This window comes from Vicia villosa, linkage group LG2 (genome assembly GCF_029867415.1).
Source record: "Vicia villosa cultivar HV-30 ecotype Madison, WI linkage group LG2, Vvil1.0, whole genome shotgun sequence".
In the NCBI taxonomy this organism is placed as follows: Eukaryota; Viridiplantae; Streptophyta; class Magnoliopsida; order Fabales; family Fabaceae; genus Vicia; species Vicia villosa.
In genome coordinates this window covers 216,533,635-216,554,159 of record NC_081181.1, presented here as the reverse complement: position 1 = coordinate 216,554,159, position 20,525 = coordinate 216,533,635, and the positions used below count along the sequence as shown (strand labels likewise).

At 30.5% G+C, this 20,525-nt stretch overlaps 1 long non-coding RNA gene across 5 annotated transcripts; it reads left to right on the top strand.

Annotated features, from left to right (window-relative positions):
- Nucleotides 1-15,555: 15,555 nt before the first annotated feature.
- Nucleotides 15,556-20,068, top strand: LOC131653883 (uncharacterized). Of its 5 annotated transcripts, none has more exons than XR_009299147.1 (9): nucleotides 15,556-16,643; nucleotides 16,795-16,846; nucleotides 17,046-17,138; nucleotides 17,228-17,348; nucleotides 17,745-17,835; nucleotides 17,946-18,103; nucleotides 18,224-18,290; nucleotides 18,387-18,443; nucleotides 18,896-20,068. It is a non-coding gene; the product is annotated as an uncharacterized LOC131653883 (long non-coding RNA). The 5 variants fall into 5 exon arrangements; XR_009299144.1 differs by having other exon boundaries at nucleotides 18,370-18,443; XR_009299146.1 differs by having other exon boundaries at nucleotides 15,556-15,899; nucleotides 16,567-16,643; nucleotides 18,224-18,443; nucleotides 18,896-20,067.
- The last annotated feature ends 457 nt before the right edge of the window (nucleotides 20,069-20,525 follow it).

The window sequence follows — 20,525 nt, the reverse complement described above, 5'->3', positions numbered from 1 at the left end:
AAAATTGGAGGCAGAGATGTATATTTCGGAAGTTCATTTCCGAATTATGCAGAAACAGACATAAATTTTGCATTTTGTTGATTGCTTAGTGTGTTGTGTAAATTGAACAAATGGAAAACAAAGATGACATAAAACATACTTATATTATATATGTATTGAATCGGTCCGATTTTACATGATAAACAACAATACATACAAAAATGGTCATTACAAACAAAAAACGATCCGGAACGAACTAAAATTCACCGAACCAATCGATGGATCCTAAGTCCAAAATAGGCACGTTCTTCGACCGCTCTCTATTTTGCTCGCTCTCTTGGCTCATCATTTCTTCAAACTCCGCCATTCTTGAAACGAAAGGATCCGGCTAAGTCTCCGCCTCATTTGAACGATGTGCGGTCCATTGACACCAAGTAGCCGGTATAGGACACCCCGGTTTCAAAAACACTTGGACGAAGTGCCGCGATAGTAGATACCAGATGCATATGATCCGGCCCGACGAGTCCAATGGCGGTCGACTATGAAGTGGAAAGAAAGTCTCACTTAGTCCAAACCTCGTCAAATCGACGTATACAATATCATATGCACTTGCTATTAGATGACCCATATCGGGGAATGACATCCACTTCGAAACCGGAGCGATACCGGTAAGTGATGGAACAAGTGAATCATGAATTTTCGCAAACTTTTCTTGATTTTCATATAGTCGGCCGTAGATGTCCCGATACGAAGTCAACTCCGCAAGAAGTTCCCGTCGGACTAAAGTGTGATTATTTTCCCCTTTACCGAGCAAACCCGCAATGGCCCGATATCCACAATTGCCGTCGCCTCCAACATCAACGATGTTATCGATATATTTGTGCATAAAAAGTGACATCTCATCAATGTAGACAATGGGTGATTTTTTTATCGGCGGTGTGCGAGGTGGCTTCGAAATACGGGCACCTTTGTTACCACTACACTTGGACTTCGGTGTCGGTGAATCCGGGAACGATGCATCAACATGTTCAAAGTAGGAAGGAGATCGTTTTGTTGACGTGTCATCTTGTGTAATTTTGGACTTTTTCGGTGCACCTTTCGTCTTAACCGGTTGAGATGGCGGTTTCAAATCGGTGGTCTCCGGAAATGCGATTTTTCGCAATTGTTCTTTTATATGCATTTTCGTTGTGTCATCCGCTTTAGCAAACTTCTCCATTATCACTTCCAACTCGTCGGAGATGGTGATTTTGGAGTCATTTTCTTTCGGCGGGTCAAAATAATCAAAACGAAGCTTCTTCCAATGGTCGGCTACCTCATCCATGCGTATTGGTGAATTCAACTTCTTCTTTTTTGCAAGTATACAAGCACATGGAAGGCCGTATGTCTTTCTAATGGTGCACCCACATAATGAACTATCGGGCCCCATGGTCTCCGACCGCTTAGCTTCATGAAACAAAAAATTCAAACCCGTTCGAGATATGTTGTAAATCAATTGGGAGAATAGAATTTGGCCCTTATACCGGTGTTCCATAACCGTCTTGCTCCGACCGAACGATGTTTGAATTTCATTGTGTTGATTTTGGAGCATTTGGTTGACGGTGTCCCATCCCCGACACAAATCTCCCTTGCTATCACCCAACCACCTCTTGAAGACCGCATGTGCGGATTCAACTCGGTTAGTCGTGGTGCAACCAAGATGTCTAACTCGATTTGTCCAAGCGCACACGACTTTTTCTCTAACTTTGTCAAGAATGGTGGATTCAACATAATGACAAAATGTCTTAATGGAACCACACAAAGACCTAAAGTGTACCAATTTCTCGGTATACACCTCTTCGGAGTATGCATCCAAAATTTCCCTCCATGCCGCCATTATCCTATCAACCACAACACCGGCTTTGACAACTTTACCATTTACATCCGGCCTATCTTTTGTCCCAACCGCGGGTTTCAACTTGCTTCTCACGTTGCAAGTTATGTGATACCGGCAAAGTAACGTGGTAGATGTCGGGAAGACGGTATCGACCGCATTCATCAAAGCATTGTCCCGGTCGGTGACAATGACGTTTGGCATAACCTCTTGATCAACTAACAAAGACTTGCAAATTCCCAAGGCCCATGTAAAGTTGTCTTCTTTTTCACACTCCAAAAAAGCAAACCCGACCGAATAAGTCTTGTCCGTCAAGGTCACACCGACTATCTCTAGAAGAGGAAGCCTATATTTGTTTGTCTTGTACGTCGAATCCATAACTAGAACGGTTGGAAATGTGTTGAATAATTTGATACTTTCGGGATGAGTCCAAAAAATATCACGCACCGTAACTTTGTCCTCGGAAGTTCGGAAGCTTGAAACATATTTGTTATCGCCTAATAGTTTCAAAAGTTGTTGCATTTCCGACCGAGGACCCATATTCAAAACTTTGAGATTGTGCCGTTCATTGTAAACTTGCTTGATATTTGAAACGCTATCCGGTTTCTTACGCTTCAAATCGGCAAGTATGTTGCGAGGCGCCACTTTGACTATCGTTAAGTCCGATATCTCATTTCTCTCTTCGCGGGACAAACGACACGCCATTGGATGTCCGTGTAACTTGACATCCAAGGCATGATTATGAATTCCACAAATTACGGTTAACCGCCACAAATCATCAACCCTCCTAGTAGCACGCAACTTAAAGGGACACCCGCACTTTCTCGATCCTGTGTCCTCGTGTTTTAGCACCCGGTTTGATTGTACATAACTCCCACCCCGTTCACAATTCAAAACAACGAAAGCTTTCCGCCTATTATTTCCGTTGTCTGACCTTAAAATAACAATTCCAAATCCATGTTTGCTAGCTTCCTTCCGAACCCAATCAATCAATTGTTCGCGACTATCGAAGCTCCGATCATTTGTAAATTCTTGCCGAACATCAACCGCATTGATCATAGGATTCACGTCGATAACATGATCGTTATTAACGTTGACAACTACTGCGTCATCGTCTTGCACAATGTTGTCCGGATGCACCATACCTAACAAATGAAAAAATTATCAAAAGTTGGCCAAAACAGTTTTTTTTTACTGCCAGGGCATATTTCGGAAGTTCATTTCCGAAATTTGTTAGGTAATATATTTCGGAAATGAACTTCCGAACCATATCAATTTCAGCATAAATTTGTTCAATCAATGTAGTGAAATAGAGGATGAAATGAGTGATGTTTACCTGAAATTGTAGCTTTCTATGCTCCCTTTAACGTGATCAACGGTTTGAAACTTGATTTTAGGACGAAAAATGGATGGAGATTGATTGGGTTTTGGAGAGGGTTTGGAAAAGTTTTGGAGAAAATGATGAAATAGTGAAGGAGAGAAATTTGTATATGCAGCAATATTTTCGGAAATGAACTTCCGAAAATATTCACGGTTTTGAATATTTTTTTATTTCGGAGATGCATTTCCGAAAACACCACTTTTTTGGTGTTTTCGGAGATGCATTTCCGAAGTCAAAAAAAAATTCAAAAAAAAAAAACTTCGGAGATGCATCTTCGAAGCAGGGGTAGTTTTGGTTTTTCGCTGGGGGTGACCCCCATAGGGAGGTGGGTAAAGAAATTTTCAAAAAGATTGAGTTTGTTTATCTTTCGTCCACTTCAATATTTTAAACTAGTTTAATTAATTTATAAATATTTTTATCTTGTAACCGGATTAGAGTACCTCTAATTTTTATTATTTTGTTTGATTGTTTTAGTAAATTTTTTAATTTGAATAGAAATTGAATGTTCACTATCATCACTTCCATTTTCAAAAATGAGAGTGGCTTTGGTAATCTGAAACTCAAGTATATGTAACCTATCTAAGGATTATTCAAAAGAGAGGTAGAATTTGGATATTTCTAATTAGTTGTCGTTGTTTTATCCTAGTTGCTTAAACGTGAGAATATTTTATTGGCTTAGTCGTGAGGATATTTTATAAAGAATTTTGGGCTCGAACATTTTCTACCCCCTCTAAATGGTAAACTAATTATGGGTTGTCCACTAAACTAATAGCAACAACTAAAAGATATTTGTATCGATAATTTAATTTTGAACTTAATTTTAATTTAGAAATTTAAGTGTTACAAATATTAATTAGAAAAGAATAAAAACACATTTAATTTATTATCTTCTAAAATGGATTCTCCTTTATTTCATGAATTAAATATGAGTCATTGAGCCATACACCACACCACTAATTAATTTTGTAAAAAAATAAAAATCTAATCTTTCATGTATTAAATATGAATCTGAGTCATGCATGTTATGCGAGAATAAATATTATATATATTAAAAATTCATATTACATCCTCATTCAATTATAAATTTTAATCTATATATATTATAAATATGGCATAAAAAAACACACAATTTATTTAATTATTATAAAAATAATAATTAGTCAAATAGCACTCTTGTAAGTTTTTTTTTTATAGAGATGTATTAGTCAATTCTAGTATCTAGTAAACAGTTTATAGTTAAAAATATATATATATATATATATATATATATATATATATATATATATATATATATATATATATATATATATATATATATATATATATATATATATATATATATATATATATATATATATTAGTTTTGTGTGTGTTGAAAAATATCTTTATAATAGATATTGATAAAAAAATCAAGCTTTATTTCTCAATTCCATTATACATTAATATAGATAAGAGTACCGTGTTGAAATTATAAAATAATTTAATATTTTGAACTGAAATCATACCATAAAATTTATATATATATATATATATATATATATATATATATATATATATATATATATATATATATATATATATATATATATATATTTATGTTAACTTTAAATAACTGATACACAAAGAATTTTTAAAAAATCTATAGTTAAATAATATTTGTGGTATACTGTAAATGTTAATTGAAGGTGTAAAAAAAAGCAAAATAATATATTTATTTCTTTGTAAAAATTTTTTTATGGTTTATTTAGATATTATAAAATTAATACATCAAATATTATGAAAAATATATTATTTATTAGTACACTATTTATATTCAAGTAATATATTTTTATATTTCTAATAACACACTAAAGTAGAAATGCATTTGACATTGTACCAAATAAAAAAGCGTTTACTTGAGCAATATATAATATTTCTAATAACACTTTAAAATAGAAATACACTTCTCATGGTTTTTTTTATTGCTTCCACCAATAAATGATTGTAATATATATTTTGAAGTATAATTATATCTGAGTCTTTGAAATTATAAGAAATATAATTTAAAAAAAAATTGCAAAATCACATTGGGCAAAACACCATACAACATGAGAGTAAAATCAAATTTTGTGATAATCACCAATTTTATATGTGTTACTCTTGATATATTCCTACTCATGAATACACCCTTCACCATTGGACACAAATTGAAAAAGATAAATTTCAAAATATTTCTCACAAGAATACTGATCTCTCAAAAATATAAGAATACTGATCTCTTTGTTTCTGGATGAAAGTCTCTGTCTTGCGTTATTATTTTAGAAAAAATTTCTCTTTCATGCTCACAATGTTAGCTACAGAGAAATTTGTATTACATGTTAAAGAGGAATTTACAGAACCATGTATTTTCTTCTTTATAATTAGTGTTGTATCAAAAATACAAATTATATTCTATATAAAAATGAATAATTAACTTTTAAAACAATTTCAAATAATAAAATAAAAAACTAATTGAAATATAAATTATTGATATATTAATTGAAATGTTATGCAATCAATATATTTGAGTCATTCTATAGTAAATATAAAAAAAAAACTATAATAATGAAAAACATTTAAATTTTAATTGAAAAGAATATTCAAATTTTAAAATTGAATTTGAGGTGGCTTGTAGGGTGGGGCATTAAATAAGTCCCTCACCATGGACCATATTTACCTACCGTTGGATTAAATGAGCTTATAGATTGTATCATGGACTACAATACATTGAATCTATTTTCTTTTCACCTTTTTTTCTCTGTTTTAATTCCCATGCCCTCTCCCTCATATACATTTTCTTCTTTTTATGTTAATACTCCTCAAATATATTCCCAACAAAGTCAAACAACCAAATACCCTACATTTTTTACTCAATCTCTGCAATTCCATCCAACCCATAATGGAAAAATGGTAACTATGGAAAATACACCCAACAACTTATTCATCTTTTTAACTCACCAATTCCTCAATCTCAAAACATCACTTTAAGAAAAACTCATAAATTTTCATAACATATTTGCAGTCACATTTTTAAGTTTTTCAAAATGAAAGCATTTTTTTTATCTTATCACTAATTGTTTCATCCACCAAAATTCCATTCTTTCCACCATTTTCTCAGATCTAAAACATCCAAACCCTTAAACCTAAAGACAACCTTCAACGTTTAAATAAACACATAATTTTTAACTTTTAATTGGAGTTAGTTAGGAAAAATGAATGATTAATGAATTTAAATTTAAAAGAGAGAGTATTTGATATTCCTGAATAATTCAAGTTGTTGTTGAATATGTGGGTGGTTGAATCTTAGATCAAAACCAGAAATTTTCATTTCAATGCTTGCAATGTTTATAGAAACAAATACTTGATTATTGTTATTTGATTAGAATTATGAGAAAAAAGTCAAATTTAGTGCGAATTAGTGGTGGTGGTGGTGGTGGTAAACCGGTAATGATACAGAGGAAAGCAGTTAACAAGACCTCTAAACAAGGAGAGAGAAAGGGAATTAAATCAAGTGTGGTATGGTACATGAGAAAATATGTGAAATTATTTAATCTAATGGTTACTAAACATGCTTCATGGTGAGGGACTTACTTAATACCTCACCCTAGAATTCACCTGAATTTGAATATAGACTAATTTTTTGTACAAGACTTTAAAAAAAGAGAAATGAAAAGCAAACTAAATACAAATAAAAAATGAATTCTCAATCATCACATGCAAGAGTGAGTTTAAGTCTTGGGAGATAAGTGAGAATTGGGAGATTGAGGCGTTGATTTTGACCATGAAATTCACACATTAATTTCCTGCGCACAAAGTATGGATTATCTTAGTTGACTATTCTCGTGTAAAATATCATTGATATCGGTGGAATCTATGTAGCACACTAAGTCATCATGTCAATTGCTAGCGAGATACTTGATGGATAACAGTGAGCTTTGATTGAAGAATGTTCGAAGATATTGGGAGGTATCTAGAAAATCCTCCAAGCACGAGGGAACTTTCATATGATTCCTCCATACCTGGGAGGTAGCCAAAGAAGCCATCCTACCAAACACCAGAGAAAATTAGGAGGATCTTCCATAACTCACTATAATACTTTAATAGGAGTTTTGAGGTAGCATTCATCAACATCAATCATAGTGAAAACAAGGTTGAAGGCATATCATTCGATGATCCAATGTGAGTGTGGTGAGAATTATTAAAACAAGGTAGGAATGATCCTACAATGTTGTGAGCGACCAAACGATATAGATGAACAATTTAATGGGTGATATTTGTCGAATTTCGATTCCTCTAAGCCCACCAAATTCATGCCGCAAACAAATTTTACTGGTCATTTTTAGCCAAGTGTTACCATCATGGATAAAATAGAATTATTATTAGAAAAGTAAATAATCGGCCAAAGACTTTAAATGTACTACAATCCCAAACACAATGAAGGAAGTCTTATCTTTCATATTACAACTGGTGAACATGGGCAAATTACTCATATTACTGTGGTGTAATATGGAAAGGATTGAGATTGAGGATGGTGATTCAAAGGAGGAAATGATTTTATCGGAACATAGAGCTTCCAAATCCATGATCAAAATATAGGAAGGTTATGTCAGTTGACTATATGTCGATACAAACTCAATTATGCAATCCATATTTTTTTAGACAAGGTTTGCAATAAGGTGGTGCATGATCTCAATGTTTGTCATCCTAGAGTGAAGTACTAGATTCTTAATGAAATTTGTGGAGCTAGTTTTATCGCACTTAATCGAGAATATTTTGGGATTAAATTTAAAATTATTTAACTGTTGTTTTATCTAGACTACATGTGCACAACAACTACTCTCAGTGACGCATTCTGTTTCATTTATGGATAATATGACACTTGCTTATTTCTTGCTATGCTAGAGGATAAGGGAGTTATCGATCATATGACATATATCGCTGGTAATTTTTTATCCAATTTACAATCAGCAAAAATGAAATTAGAGTCCCTAACTAAAGCATAATTAATTCATTTAGGGTATCATCAACCCATCACTGGCGTGCTAGTGAGATACCTCATAATATGTTTAACTATAGTGAGGTGAGATATTTAGGGTTTGCTTGAAAATGTGTACACATACAAGCAGAAAGCATGCCTATATAAAGAAGATAATTGATCATAACTTGATATTACTTTTCCTTTACTAGTTTTCCCCCTCATCTTTATCTAAATTACACAAAGTGCTCATGGGAGTTGAAATAAGTTGTGTTTTTTCTATTCCAAATATTTTTAGCATGTCTGTGCAAATATTTAGCTTGATTTATGAATGCTTCTTCTTTTGTTTGATGAATTTGAAATCCAAAGAAGTAACGAAGCTCGCCCATCATAAATATTTCAAATTCATTTTACATCATGTTAGAGAAATTCTTACATAAATAGTCATTTGTAGCACCAAATATGATATCATCAATATAAATTTGCACAATTAAAATGTCATGCTCGTAATTATTTTTAATAAACAACGTTATTTCAATCTTTTCTCTTCAAAAATTATTTTCAAACAGAATATTTTTCAAACAATCATACCAAGCGTTAAGGGTTTGTTTTTAAAATGTAAAGAATCTTTTCTCTTAGATGTAACCATTTAAAAATGTGTTCTTTACATTCATTTGGAAGTGTTTGAAATTCATGATGCATAAAAAAGCTAAAAGCATTTTATGGAATCTAATCTAGCTATAAGGACATATATCTCATCGAAATCTATGTTTTCATATTGATTGTATCCTTTTGTAACAAGTCTTTCTTCATTTTTTAAAACAACGCAAATTTAATCATGTTTGTTGCAAAAAGCTCGTCGATTTTGATAACTAAATTAGTCTTACGTCTTGGACAGGGGCGGTTCCAAGGTCCAGTGAGCCCGGACACGCGCTCGGACTCAACCCCTATTTTCTTCGTACTCACCCCAATTTAATAGCCGATTTTTAGACAAAACCAGGGGCAAATTTAGTAAAAATAGGATGTGAAAACTAAAACAGGTGAATAATCAATGGTGTAAAGTTTTTGCCCAAGCTACCTAAAATTCCTGGCTCCGCCACTGACTCTTGGAACAAGTTTCCAGTCATTTTTCTCTCGAATTGATTTAACTCTTTATTGTTTGTATTATTTAATTTTCAATTTGATATTTGTTTTTGTTTTTATTTGGATCATTTTCTTCATTTTTGTCCTTTTCATCTGGGTCCTTGTCTTCTAATAGAGTTTTCTTCAAAACACTTTTATAGTCAAAGACTTCTACCTTTATATATTTCAGGTTAGTTTCATCAATGTTAACATGAACTGATTTTCTACACTCATGATTCATTTGTTAAAAATCCAAAAAAAATTATTAAAAATGAAATATCCTAAAAAGAAATTACCATCAACTTTAGCATCGAATTTACCAAGACTATCATCTCCGCTATTAAGAACAAAGCACCTTTATCAAAAGATATAGAGGTGGAAAAAAATTTGCTTTCTTCCTTTATATAGTTTATAAGGCATTAACTTTAGAATTTTTTTTTATCAAGACAAGATTCATTTCGTAACAAGTAGTGTTTACTGTATCGGTCCAGAAATATTTAGGAATGTTGATTTTGTTGGGCATGATGCTCGCTAACTTTTCAAATGATCTATTTTTTTCTGTTTAACTAACTCGTTTTGTTAAGGAGTTCATAGAGCAGAAAAAATGTAAATTATGTTATTCTAAATACAAAAGTTCTCGAATTCCAATTTTAGATTATGTTCAAAATACAATTTATGTTATTCTAAATACAAAATGTAAATCATGTTATTCTAAATACAAAATGTAAATTATGTTATTCTAGATCCTTTATGGCACGCATCATATACTAGATTATGTTCAAAATACAATTTTGGAAGGTCGATTATCAATTCCTTGTGGACCAAATTGTTCAAATGGTTCACGTGGATATCTTATGTCATAACCTTGATTCGTTCTCTTTACTTAACAATCAACATCATTTGAAGGTAATTTATTAAAATTAAGAGTGTAAGTATTTTTACTTCTTAAGCTAGTAAAAGGAGTTTGACTGTTTTCAGTTTTTACGACCTTGCATACATATTAATCAAATGTTATTTTGTTATCTTTATCACATTACATAACTGATTAATACTAATTAACTTAAATATTAAAGTTTCAACTAATAAAAACATCCTTAATCATTGAACTGGGATGGTCACTAACATTGTCAGTTTGTTATTATCACCATACGAAACAAATCCGTCCTTTTTAGAAGAAAAGGAAGAAAATAGAATTATATTTCCAATTATATGCTTTGAAGAACCATTATCAATATATCATTTAATATTTGAGATCGTAAAACATACCAGCATTATAAATTTAAATTTTTACTTTAGGTATTCAAATTATTTTAAATCCTTTTACGTTAGTGAAATGCGAGAATTTCTAAGAGTCTGATTTAAACCATGCCATACATTTTCATTTAAAAGCAAGATGAAGAAGTGTTTTTCATGTTAAATTCATGGTTCTATATTAGTATAAAACAAGATAAAGCAATATGTCTAATTTTATCACAATAAATATAGAGTGAAGACCCATTTTGGTCCCTCACAAATATTACACGAGTCAAATTAGTCCTTCACAATAAAATAGACCCAATTTAATCCCTTATAAAATTTAACCGGATCATATAAGTCCTTCTGTCAATATTTTTTTTAAACCGGTTTGTTTCTAGTTTTAAACCGTGTCTGGACTGCCACGTTGGATTTTATTTATTTTTCATTTTTTAAATAATAAATTGATTTTTATTTTTAATTTCATTTTTAACCATTATAAATTAATAATATAAAAATGCTAAAATTGTTTCTTATAAGGAGTTGAACTCATGCCAATGTGGTTAATCTTAATCAATTCTAAATTTAAAATAAAAAATACAAAATTTGTATCAATATGGTCTCGAACCTAAGTATCTTCAGATTAAATGACTGTCAATTTAATACAATAGAAATTGATTTGTCTATTTGTAAATGATAGTCACTTTACTAACAATAGAAATTGATTTGTCTAGTTGTTATTGATAGTCACTTTACTAACCGTAAAAATTGATTTGTCTAGTTGTAAATGATAATCACTTTATAAACAATAGAAATTGATTTATCTAGTTGTAAATAATAGTCAATTTACTAACAGTGGAAATTGATTTGTCTTGTTGTAAATAATAGTCACTTTACTAGCAATAGAAATTGATTTTTCTAATTGTAAATGATAGTCACTTTATTAACGATAGAAATTGATTTGTCTAGTTGTAAAGTGAAAATCATTTAACTTGAAGTGACTTGGATTTGAAACCTCATAGGTAAAAAATTTATGCATAGAGTCCGTTAATATTAGTAGAAATTATGGAAATTACTTATTTAAAAATTACTTTAAGAAATAATTTTGGCTTTTTTGATATTATTCATTGATAACTGTTAAAAATGAAATTTAAAATAAAAATTAATTTAGTATTTAAAAAATAAAAAATTCAACGTATCAGTCCAGTCACGGTTTAAAAGTATGAAAAGAACCGGTTTAGAAGTAGGAAAAAACCGATTTGAAAAAAATATTAGCAAAAGGACTAATATGATCCGGTTAAATTTTGTAAGGGATTAAGTTGTGTCAACTTTTTTGTGAGGGACTAATTTGACTCGTGTGATATTTGTGAGGGACCAAAATGGGTCTTCACTCATAAATATATTTTGACATTAAATTCTGCTAGGCACAAATTGCTTATTAAAAAAAAAAACATGCTGGAATTGGTTTATGTTTCCCCAAAATTAATCATCTTGTAACAAGTGCAGATAAATGAGTTTCTATTAAGTTGGCAAGGTATAATATTTTTAAACTTTTTTAGAAATACTAAGGGTGTATATTTGCGCAAATCCCTTTTGTCTATTATTGTTTACAAGATTAAGAAGGAAAAATACTTTGTTACCCATCCTTCTATACAATAATTATGAATTTAAACATTGATTTTGGAGGAGGAGGTAGTTCAACTGTTTTGAGCTAGATCTATATAAATTATTGGTATAGTATTTAATCTTTCACAATATATATTTTTTGATTTTTTCTTTACCCACCTCCCTATCCCTATGGGGTCAGAAAACCCCATTTTACCCTGTTTCGGAAATGCATTTCCCAAAAAATCCCAAAAATTGGGATTTTGATTAATTCGGAGATGCATCTCCGAAAAAAACAAAAAAAATCTAAAAATCCCAAAAATTAATTTTAGGATATTAATTAATTCATATATCATAAATTTGATATAATTTATGAGTAATGAATAATAATAATTATATATTTTGATATAATTTATGAGTTATGAATAATAATTATTATATATTTATATTCTGATTCATATTTTAAAATTTAAAATAATTTTAATTAAAAAAATTAAAATAATTTCACTTATAAAATGAGTTATAATTTTTTATTTATATATTTATAATAATTATTATATATTTATAAAAAAAATTAAAAAAATTAGTGTTTTAATTTATATATTTATATAATAATTATTATATATTTATAAAAATTATTATATATTTATATATTAATTATAAATATATTTATATATTTATATAATAATTATAAAAATTAAAAAAATAGTGTTTTAATTTATAATAATTATTATATATTTATATATTATATATTTATATATTTCACTTACAAAATTAATAATTATTATTATATATTTATATATTTCTATTCTGATTCATAATTAAAAATAAGTTATAATTTTTAATTTAGTTTAAAAAAATTAAAAAAAGATTTTGTCTTAATTTTATTTAATAAATAAATTTTATATTTAACTCTATATAATTCAAAATTTACTTATGAAATTAAAATATTTTTTATTTATATAAGTTAGTAAAATAATTTTTAACTTTAAAATTATTTAGGAAATTTTGATTCACCTTGATTTTAATGATTCACCTTCATTTTATTGATTCACCTTGATTTTATACCTATTAATTGTATTGATTCACCTTGATTTTAATTTTTTAATAATTATTGATTTCTTTCGGATGTGTATATCCGAAACATTCCAAGACCAATTTGGTCTTGGAATATTTCGAAAATGCATCTCCGAAAACTCAGAAAACTCAAAAAAGGGGTGTTTCGGAAATGTATCTCCGAAAACTCAAAAAAGGGGTGTTTTCGAAAATGCATCTCCGAAAACACCTTTTTTTCGTGTTTTCGGAAGTGCATTTCCGAAAACACCTTTTTTTCGTGTTTTCGGAAGTGCATTTCCGAAAACACCTTTTTTTTTCAATAAAAAGTACGTTTTCGGAAATTCATTTCCGAAACAAGGGGTATTTTGATAAATTCGCCAGAGGTGTTTAAGAAGGATAGGAGGTGGGTAAAGAAATTTCCTATTTTTTATCTACTAATGGAAGCAAATTGTTGATAATTATAAATAACAACTTAAAAAATGATTTTAATTTAATTCAACCATTTGCAAGAATGATATGTCACATAAAGTATAAAGTTTAGTTAGAAGAATATTTGACCGACTTGAGAAATGGTGTTGTTATGTTCTCTTTGTTTTTAACCAAACAAACATCCTTCCATGTATTTCAAGTAAGTTTAACATTATTCTCGAATGAGCATACCAAGAATCTGAATTTTTTTTTTAACTTCGATAGAGTCTAAGGCAAGACTGATAAATCTAAATATCTAATACAATATAAAATCCTTAATATTATCTCCCACCTTTGCACTTATTGGAACCACATTGATTTTAACGTCCTCTATGGTGTACTATTGTCCTATAAATAAGCTTCCAAACATTCACTAAAAGCCTCTACAAACTACATCTACCTTCCCTTCATGTTTTCCTTAAACCTATGATGTCTTATTGGAGTGAAGAAGAAATTTGTTTAGTTCTAGCATTATGCTTTCTAGTATTCCTTACACTAAGGCAATGGAAATTTCTCAAATGTCTCTTGTGTAAAGCTATCACTACAATTTCATCTTCAAATTCAAATTCACCTACACCCCCTATAAATCTTCATGAAGGGCAATTTCAAGATGAATCCATTTCACTAAACTTTTCACCACAATTTCGAGGTAGTGAATTGGAATTATCAATTATAAACTCTCTTCCTATGTATCAATTTACAACAAGTGAGGTACAAGAGAGTCTAATTGATGTAGAGTGTGCTATTTGTTTGGGGGAATTTGAAGAAGGAGATTGGTTAAAAGTTGTTCCTAATTGTAACCATGGTTTTCATGTTTCATGCATTGATAAGTGGTTTCAATTGCATTCAAGTTGTCCATTATGTAGATCTCGTGTCTATCGTATACTAGTTGGAAATCATGAGTGTTCTGTGTCGGTTAACACTTGGCTAGAAATTTTGGGGATGGATGACATTACCCCTGAAAGGAATGCACATTTCCCATCACATTCACTATGATATCCAATAAATTAGGAGATTTAGGAGATTAGAAAAAAATGATTTCACTCTATACTCATTAAGTCAAGAGTTCCAACTGTACAAAAATTCAAAAGGTATAGACAATGTTACTGCCTCCGACAAGAAACACTAATAGGATGATTAAGAAATTATGTTTGGAGCATCTTCCATGGCCACTAGGATGATTAAGAAATTATGTTTGGAGCATCTTCCATGGCCACTAGGATGATTAAGAAATTATGTTAGGAGCATCTTTCATGGCCACTTTTAATAGAACCAAATTAAGTCTCTAGTACATTGTTAATATGCAGGTATTAACCATTCAAAATAAATTTAAATTTACATTGTCAACCAATCACCATCATATATTCTCCCAAATCACACTTATATATTAAGTTTGTTGTTTAACAAAGTTGAAGGATGAATCTCTAATAAATGAGATCACTCCCATGTATTCTCGCACCCAAATCACATTTTTAAGTTAGTATATTGACATAGTTATGATGAATCTCTATTAGATAAAAGTGTAAAATTATTTAAAACCAAATCACACCTTTAATATTTTTTTATTATAAGAAACTCACTTCAAAACTCATTATAATCAACTACCTAACTAATAATAAGATATACCACTAAACACCCTAAAATACCCTTAAAGCAAAATAAAATTACTCTTAACAATGTCCCATTTTGTAATTTGCTAAATCAAAACTTTATTCCAACCAATCACATTTATCTATTCGTCCAAGTGGCACTCCTTTTTCATATTTCTATTAGATGTTTCTTAATATCCATTGGGTTTGATAATTTTGTCTTTTAACCGGTTAAACAACTTCTTTCATTCATTTTATTCAAATTTCAAATACTCACTCTTTTCACACTTTCCCCAATTCTCTCTCTCTCTCTCTCTCTCTCTCTCTCTCTCTCTCTCTCTCGTTCTCTTTCTTCCCTCTCTTTCCACCCTCAAACCCTAATACCTTCTTCACCATATTTCTCCCTCATATCTATGGCCACCATCACCTCCAATAAAAAACCAATTCCATATTCGTATTTCTCATCTCATGGGCTTTCTAATGAACCTGTTAGATTTTTGTTTCGTATTATTATTTGTTTTATAGATTGAAACGTAAAGGCGCTGGAACGGGAAGAAAACAATAGAAGATCCTAACAAGCCCCCATGTCTTCTTTGTTCTCATGTATGATTTTTCTTCTTCTCTGATTCTGGTTTTCGAAGAATTTCCATAAAGCTACTTTAGCATTTGATTCATCTGAGGTCCTGACACTGCTTTCTTATTTACTTTGCAAGAGTATAAGACGATGTTTGCTTTTGCACTCTATGTTTGATATAATCCTCATTTTGAACACCAAGTGTTTGTGTAAATTTATGCGGGGTTACGATTATTTTCTGTGTTTGCTTACATTATCTTATTTTACATGGTTGCATTTTCTATTTGAGTAGTTGCTTTCAGTAGCTATCAAGTTTTTTGATTACGACTTTCTTATTGTGAGATTTGTTTTCTACTTGCCGGTAAACATTTAACCTTGCAGTTATAGCCGTCCGTGTGAAGCCAGACGCTGTTGCATTGCATATGGATGAGACATAATGGGATTAAAGTTTAGTTCCTACATAATGGGATCAAAGTTCATTTCTCTTATTTCTTCCTCACCTTATCTATATGCTTAAAGTTTTCAAACCTCATAGGCTGAGTAGGTTTTTGTCTTTAGTCTTGCAGGAAGTAAAGTTCCATTCGGGTTTTTCGCTATAACATTGTTGTTGTGTTTCTTGGTTCTTGATTATTTCTCAATTAGAGGCATAACTTTATCTTCTCAAACATGTACAACTATATATTTTTTTTGTTTCAGCCTTCGCGAAATACCGATCTGTAAAAACAATCTTTTTTGCATTTTGTAGTAGAGCAGATTGAGACGGCCTTAGGAAGGTAAAAAATTTGAAAACTAAACTTAAACTGCTTTGAACTCTAGACTTTTGGTGAATAAATAGGAAACTGCTCTAACATGCAGAATTATGACTGATAAACTTTGATTAGGCTATTTGTGTTGTTCTAAGGACACCTATTGATCATTTTTCAGGAAAGTGGAGTTGAAATGGAAGGGATTCTTTCTACAGGAAAAGTGGAATAAGGTAATATCTATGTACTTTTTCTATCTCTCAGTTGAAGTGATCATATGCTGAAAATTATCAAGAATTAAATGTTAAATAGTCAATTATTGTTAGTTCAAGGTAAACCCCCCTATTCCTCTCCTCAAGGTAAATTTTCTTCTGATCCACTTAAATTTTACTAGGTATTTCATATCAATTATTAACTTTTTTCGTTTCTCAGGATGTGTTTGCTTCTGAAAGAAGAAAAGCTAAAATGATTAATTTCTCAATTGGATATGGAAAGACTCCGCGTGGTCTTTCTAAGGATTGGAAGGTACCTTGAATTCCATCACTTATTATAAGTGCTCGCAGAGGTTAACGGGTGTAAATTTTGATTCGATTGTTGAAATACTTTTCTGTCAGGTTTCTTTTTAATATAAGTGACATTATATCTTGGTGTGAATGACACTGGCAGTAGATGGACTGACAGGATTATTTGCGTGATTTAGAGAAGGAAAAGGAAGAGCAGAAAAAGATACAAAAGGTGATTTTAAGTTTATGCTCAGTAAGTGGTTGTATGACTATTCCCCTCCTTTATTTTATCGCTAATCTCATCCATGTTCTCAAACAATAAGAAGAATTGAGAAAGACGGAACGTAAAAACCGTGATGAGTTTCCTTATTTTGGAGGTTTCCTTATTTTGCTCACATATTGGCCGACACTCGTATCTCTTTTAATTATGTGTTTGCATCATAGGAACTTATTAATGATTGAGTTTTTTGCTTCAGATATGCTTTGTTCAAGATGTTTGAGAACTTGATGTGAATAGGAATTAGTTTATTCATAGATTAAGGGTTTGTTACTTCTGGGCAAAGTGTTTATTTTGTTTTACTTATGGTAGCATGATTGACAAATATTATAAGACCTTCTTAATCTATAGGAATTTTCAAAAGCTCACTCTTAAAGATAGTCCACGAAGTGCATTCACTGACAAAGATGATCTCTCTGGACTGTAATGGCATAAACATTTGGTAACTATATTTTTAGGGATTTTTCTTATCCTAATAAGCAATTGGAAAGTGGAAACATTTTGTTGAAAAGCTATGAAAACCTATAAATTTCATTTTCCCCTGTTTTTCAGATCTATGGACCATCTAAACATAATCGTTATGGCTCTCCACCATTCCCTGGAATTGGTGATGCTGTACAAATGACCAAGAAGCTACACATTGTAGAATCATGAAGTCGATTATGATTGTTTTTGCCATTATTTAGTCTTTTGCAGAATTGAAGGAAGAGGTGAGCTCCCTGATGAAGGAAAAGATCTATTTAGAAAGGGCAATTTTCTTATCAGAGTTTTTTTGGGGCGTATGTTAAGATGCATGCTTGATTATTAATATACAAATATTGCTTTTGTAGGAGATTGCCGCTAAAAATGCAAATTGAGGTAATAAGAACTAAAAATGAGAGTTTGAAGAGGATGAAGGTACATTCGAAATTTCTCCGGTGTGAATACTTTTGAGATAGTTTTCTAAGATGTCAAGTTTGTTCGATACTTATCCCAGTTTTCTGATGGAAGAAGTTTTGAAGATAGATGCAACAGTTCTGTAAGCTACGCGGATGAAATAAAACTTAATAGGTACAATCTAGCAACAACTATGATATTCTCATAAACTTGAAGTAAACTCATAAAGTAATATAAGTGTTACTTTAGAAAGACTTTTATTCTCATAAAAGGCAGTTTTGAGAATGTACATATTGTTTATGAGAACAAGAAGATTAATTGCAAATAACTTCATTTCTTAATCATTGTGGGGTAGGTACTTCATTTCTTAATCATTGTGGGATAGGTACTTTTGTTTTGCTTATAATTGATATCAAACTGAGTATTTGTTCATTAGTTGTTTTAGTTTTAGGTAACTTTTTGTATTTATTTCTAAGGATGTTTTTCTTAACCGTGATAGTTGTAATTTAGAGGCTGGTAAAATGACTCAACTTTATAACATGTAATGATATTTGAAAATTATTGGATATTATGAATTTGGAGTTATTGAGTTAGTTTTCTAATGAAATACCAGTGGACCTTGACAGGCTAGAAGAGAAAAGAAGAAAACTCTTTAGGATTTAGTCCCTGTGGATGAGGTGGTGCTAGCAAATCTTGTTTGCCAATTTGATTGAAAATAGCCTGATGGAGTAGAAGGGAAGGATTTTGGACATGTCTGAAACTTTTGGGATTACCTGTCATAGAAAATACCCTCTCCTTGCAGTAGCTACTAAACATTAGAAAAAAAGGATTAAACATCCATAGAGAAATAACACGTGACTAATGATAAATAAAGATGTGTCATGCTTTGTATTAAGTGGTTGTGTAGTTTTATAAGGTTTTGATCTTTGTAATTCAATGTTAGAAGTTCAAATATGTTGATTCTCCAATCTTTGATTATTGTTATAACCTATTGTTCAAATACACAAAATTTGATATAAATTTATAATATGTGATCGAACCATTAATTTATTTGTAAATATCTTATTATATGTTTATGTTAACGTATGGCTTTGACATATCATATTTCTCATTATGAAAGAGAAGATAAAGAGAATTAAACTGAATAATAAAAGATATTATTTTAATCTATTAATGTAATGGTGGTATAATATGTATATATAACCAAATGTCTTAACAATCTAGAGAAAAACATTCTAACAGACTTTAACAAACTATTTAACTACCCGTTGTACCTATGGAGTCTGAGCAGGATATACTTGAATGTATGCCACATATGCATTCAACATGGGATTTCCATTCATGGATGATTTTCTTAGTGATATTATTTGTTTGTATATAAATCATGATGATTGAGTTTTGCAGCTATTATAAGTTGTTTGAAATTTTAATACTTACCTTGTATTATACATTTTGGAATCTGATACTTTTTTTGCTTGGGATTTTGTTCCAGCTAGAAAATGACTTGTGTGTTATGCACCTTGATACATACATTTCTACTACTAATATGTTTAATGCAATGAGATTCAATTTTGTTATGTAAGGTATAATAAAACTGCAGAAGATTTTATTAAATTATAAAGAAATGAAATGGTTGAGGGCTTTGAACACTAGAAGTTGTGCAATAGTTCCAACTATAATAGTAGCAACTGTATCAAGGCACAACATAATTAAGTGACATCATAATTAGATAATTCAGTCCTGAGCAAAATAGCAAAAACAAAAGTAAGCAGTGCCAATAGAGATAGTAACTTTATAATAGCAATTATATATAACAACTAAGTCAATCTAAGATCCTGAATTTTATCATTGAAATTCACTATTTTTACGGGTCACTATCACCATAATATTTTTTTATGTGAATTTTATCACTAAAATTCACTATTTTTACGGGTCACTATCACCATAATACCTTTCTTATGTGAATTTTATCAGTAAAACTTATTATTTTTACGAGTCGCTATCACCATAATAGCCTTTTGCCTATTGCATTTTCAATTTCTTCTTTTTTAAAATAACTACTATATATAGCTGCATTACATCTATGTTATGTTTTATGAATCTTAATTTAACATTCTTCATTTGAGTTTTTAAACTTCTTTTTATGCGTTTGTAATATATTATTCACCTTAAGATTTGAATTACCCGTGCGGACGCACGGGTCTTCTACTAGTTGCTCTATATGCAATTGATTTTTTTAAAACATGGAAAACAATA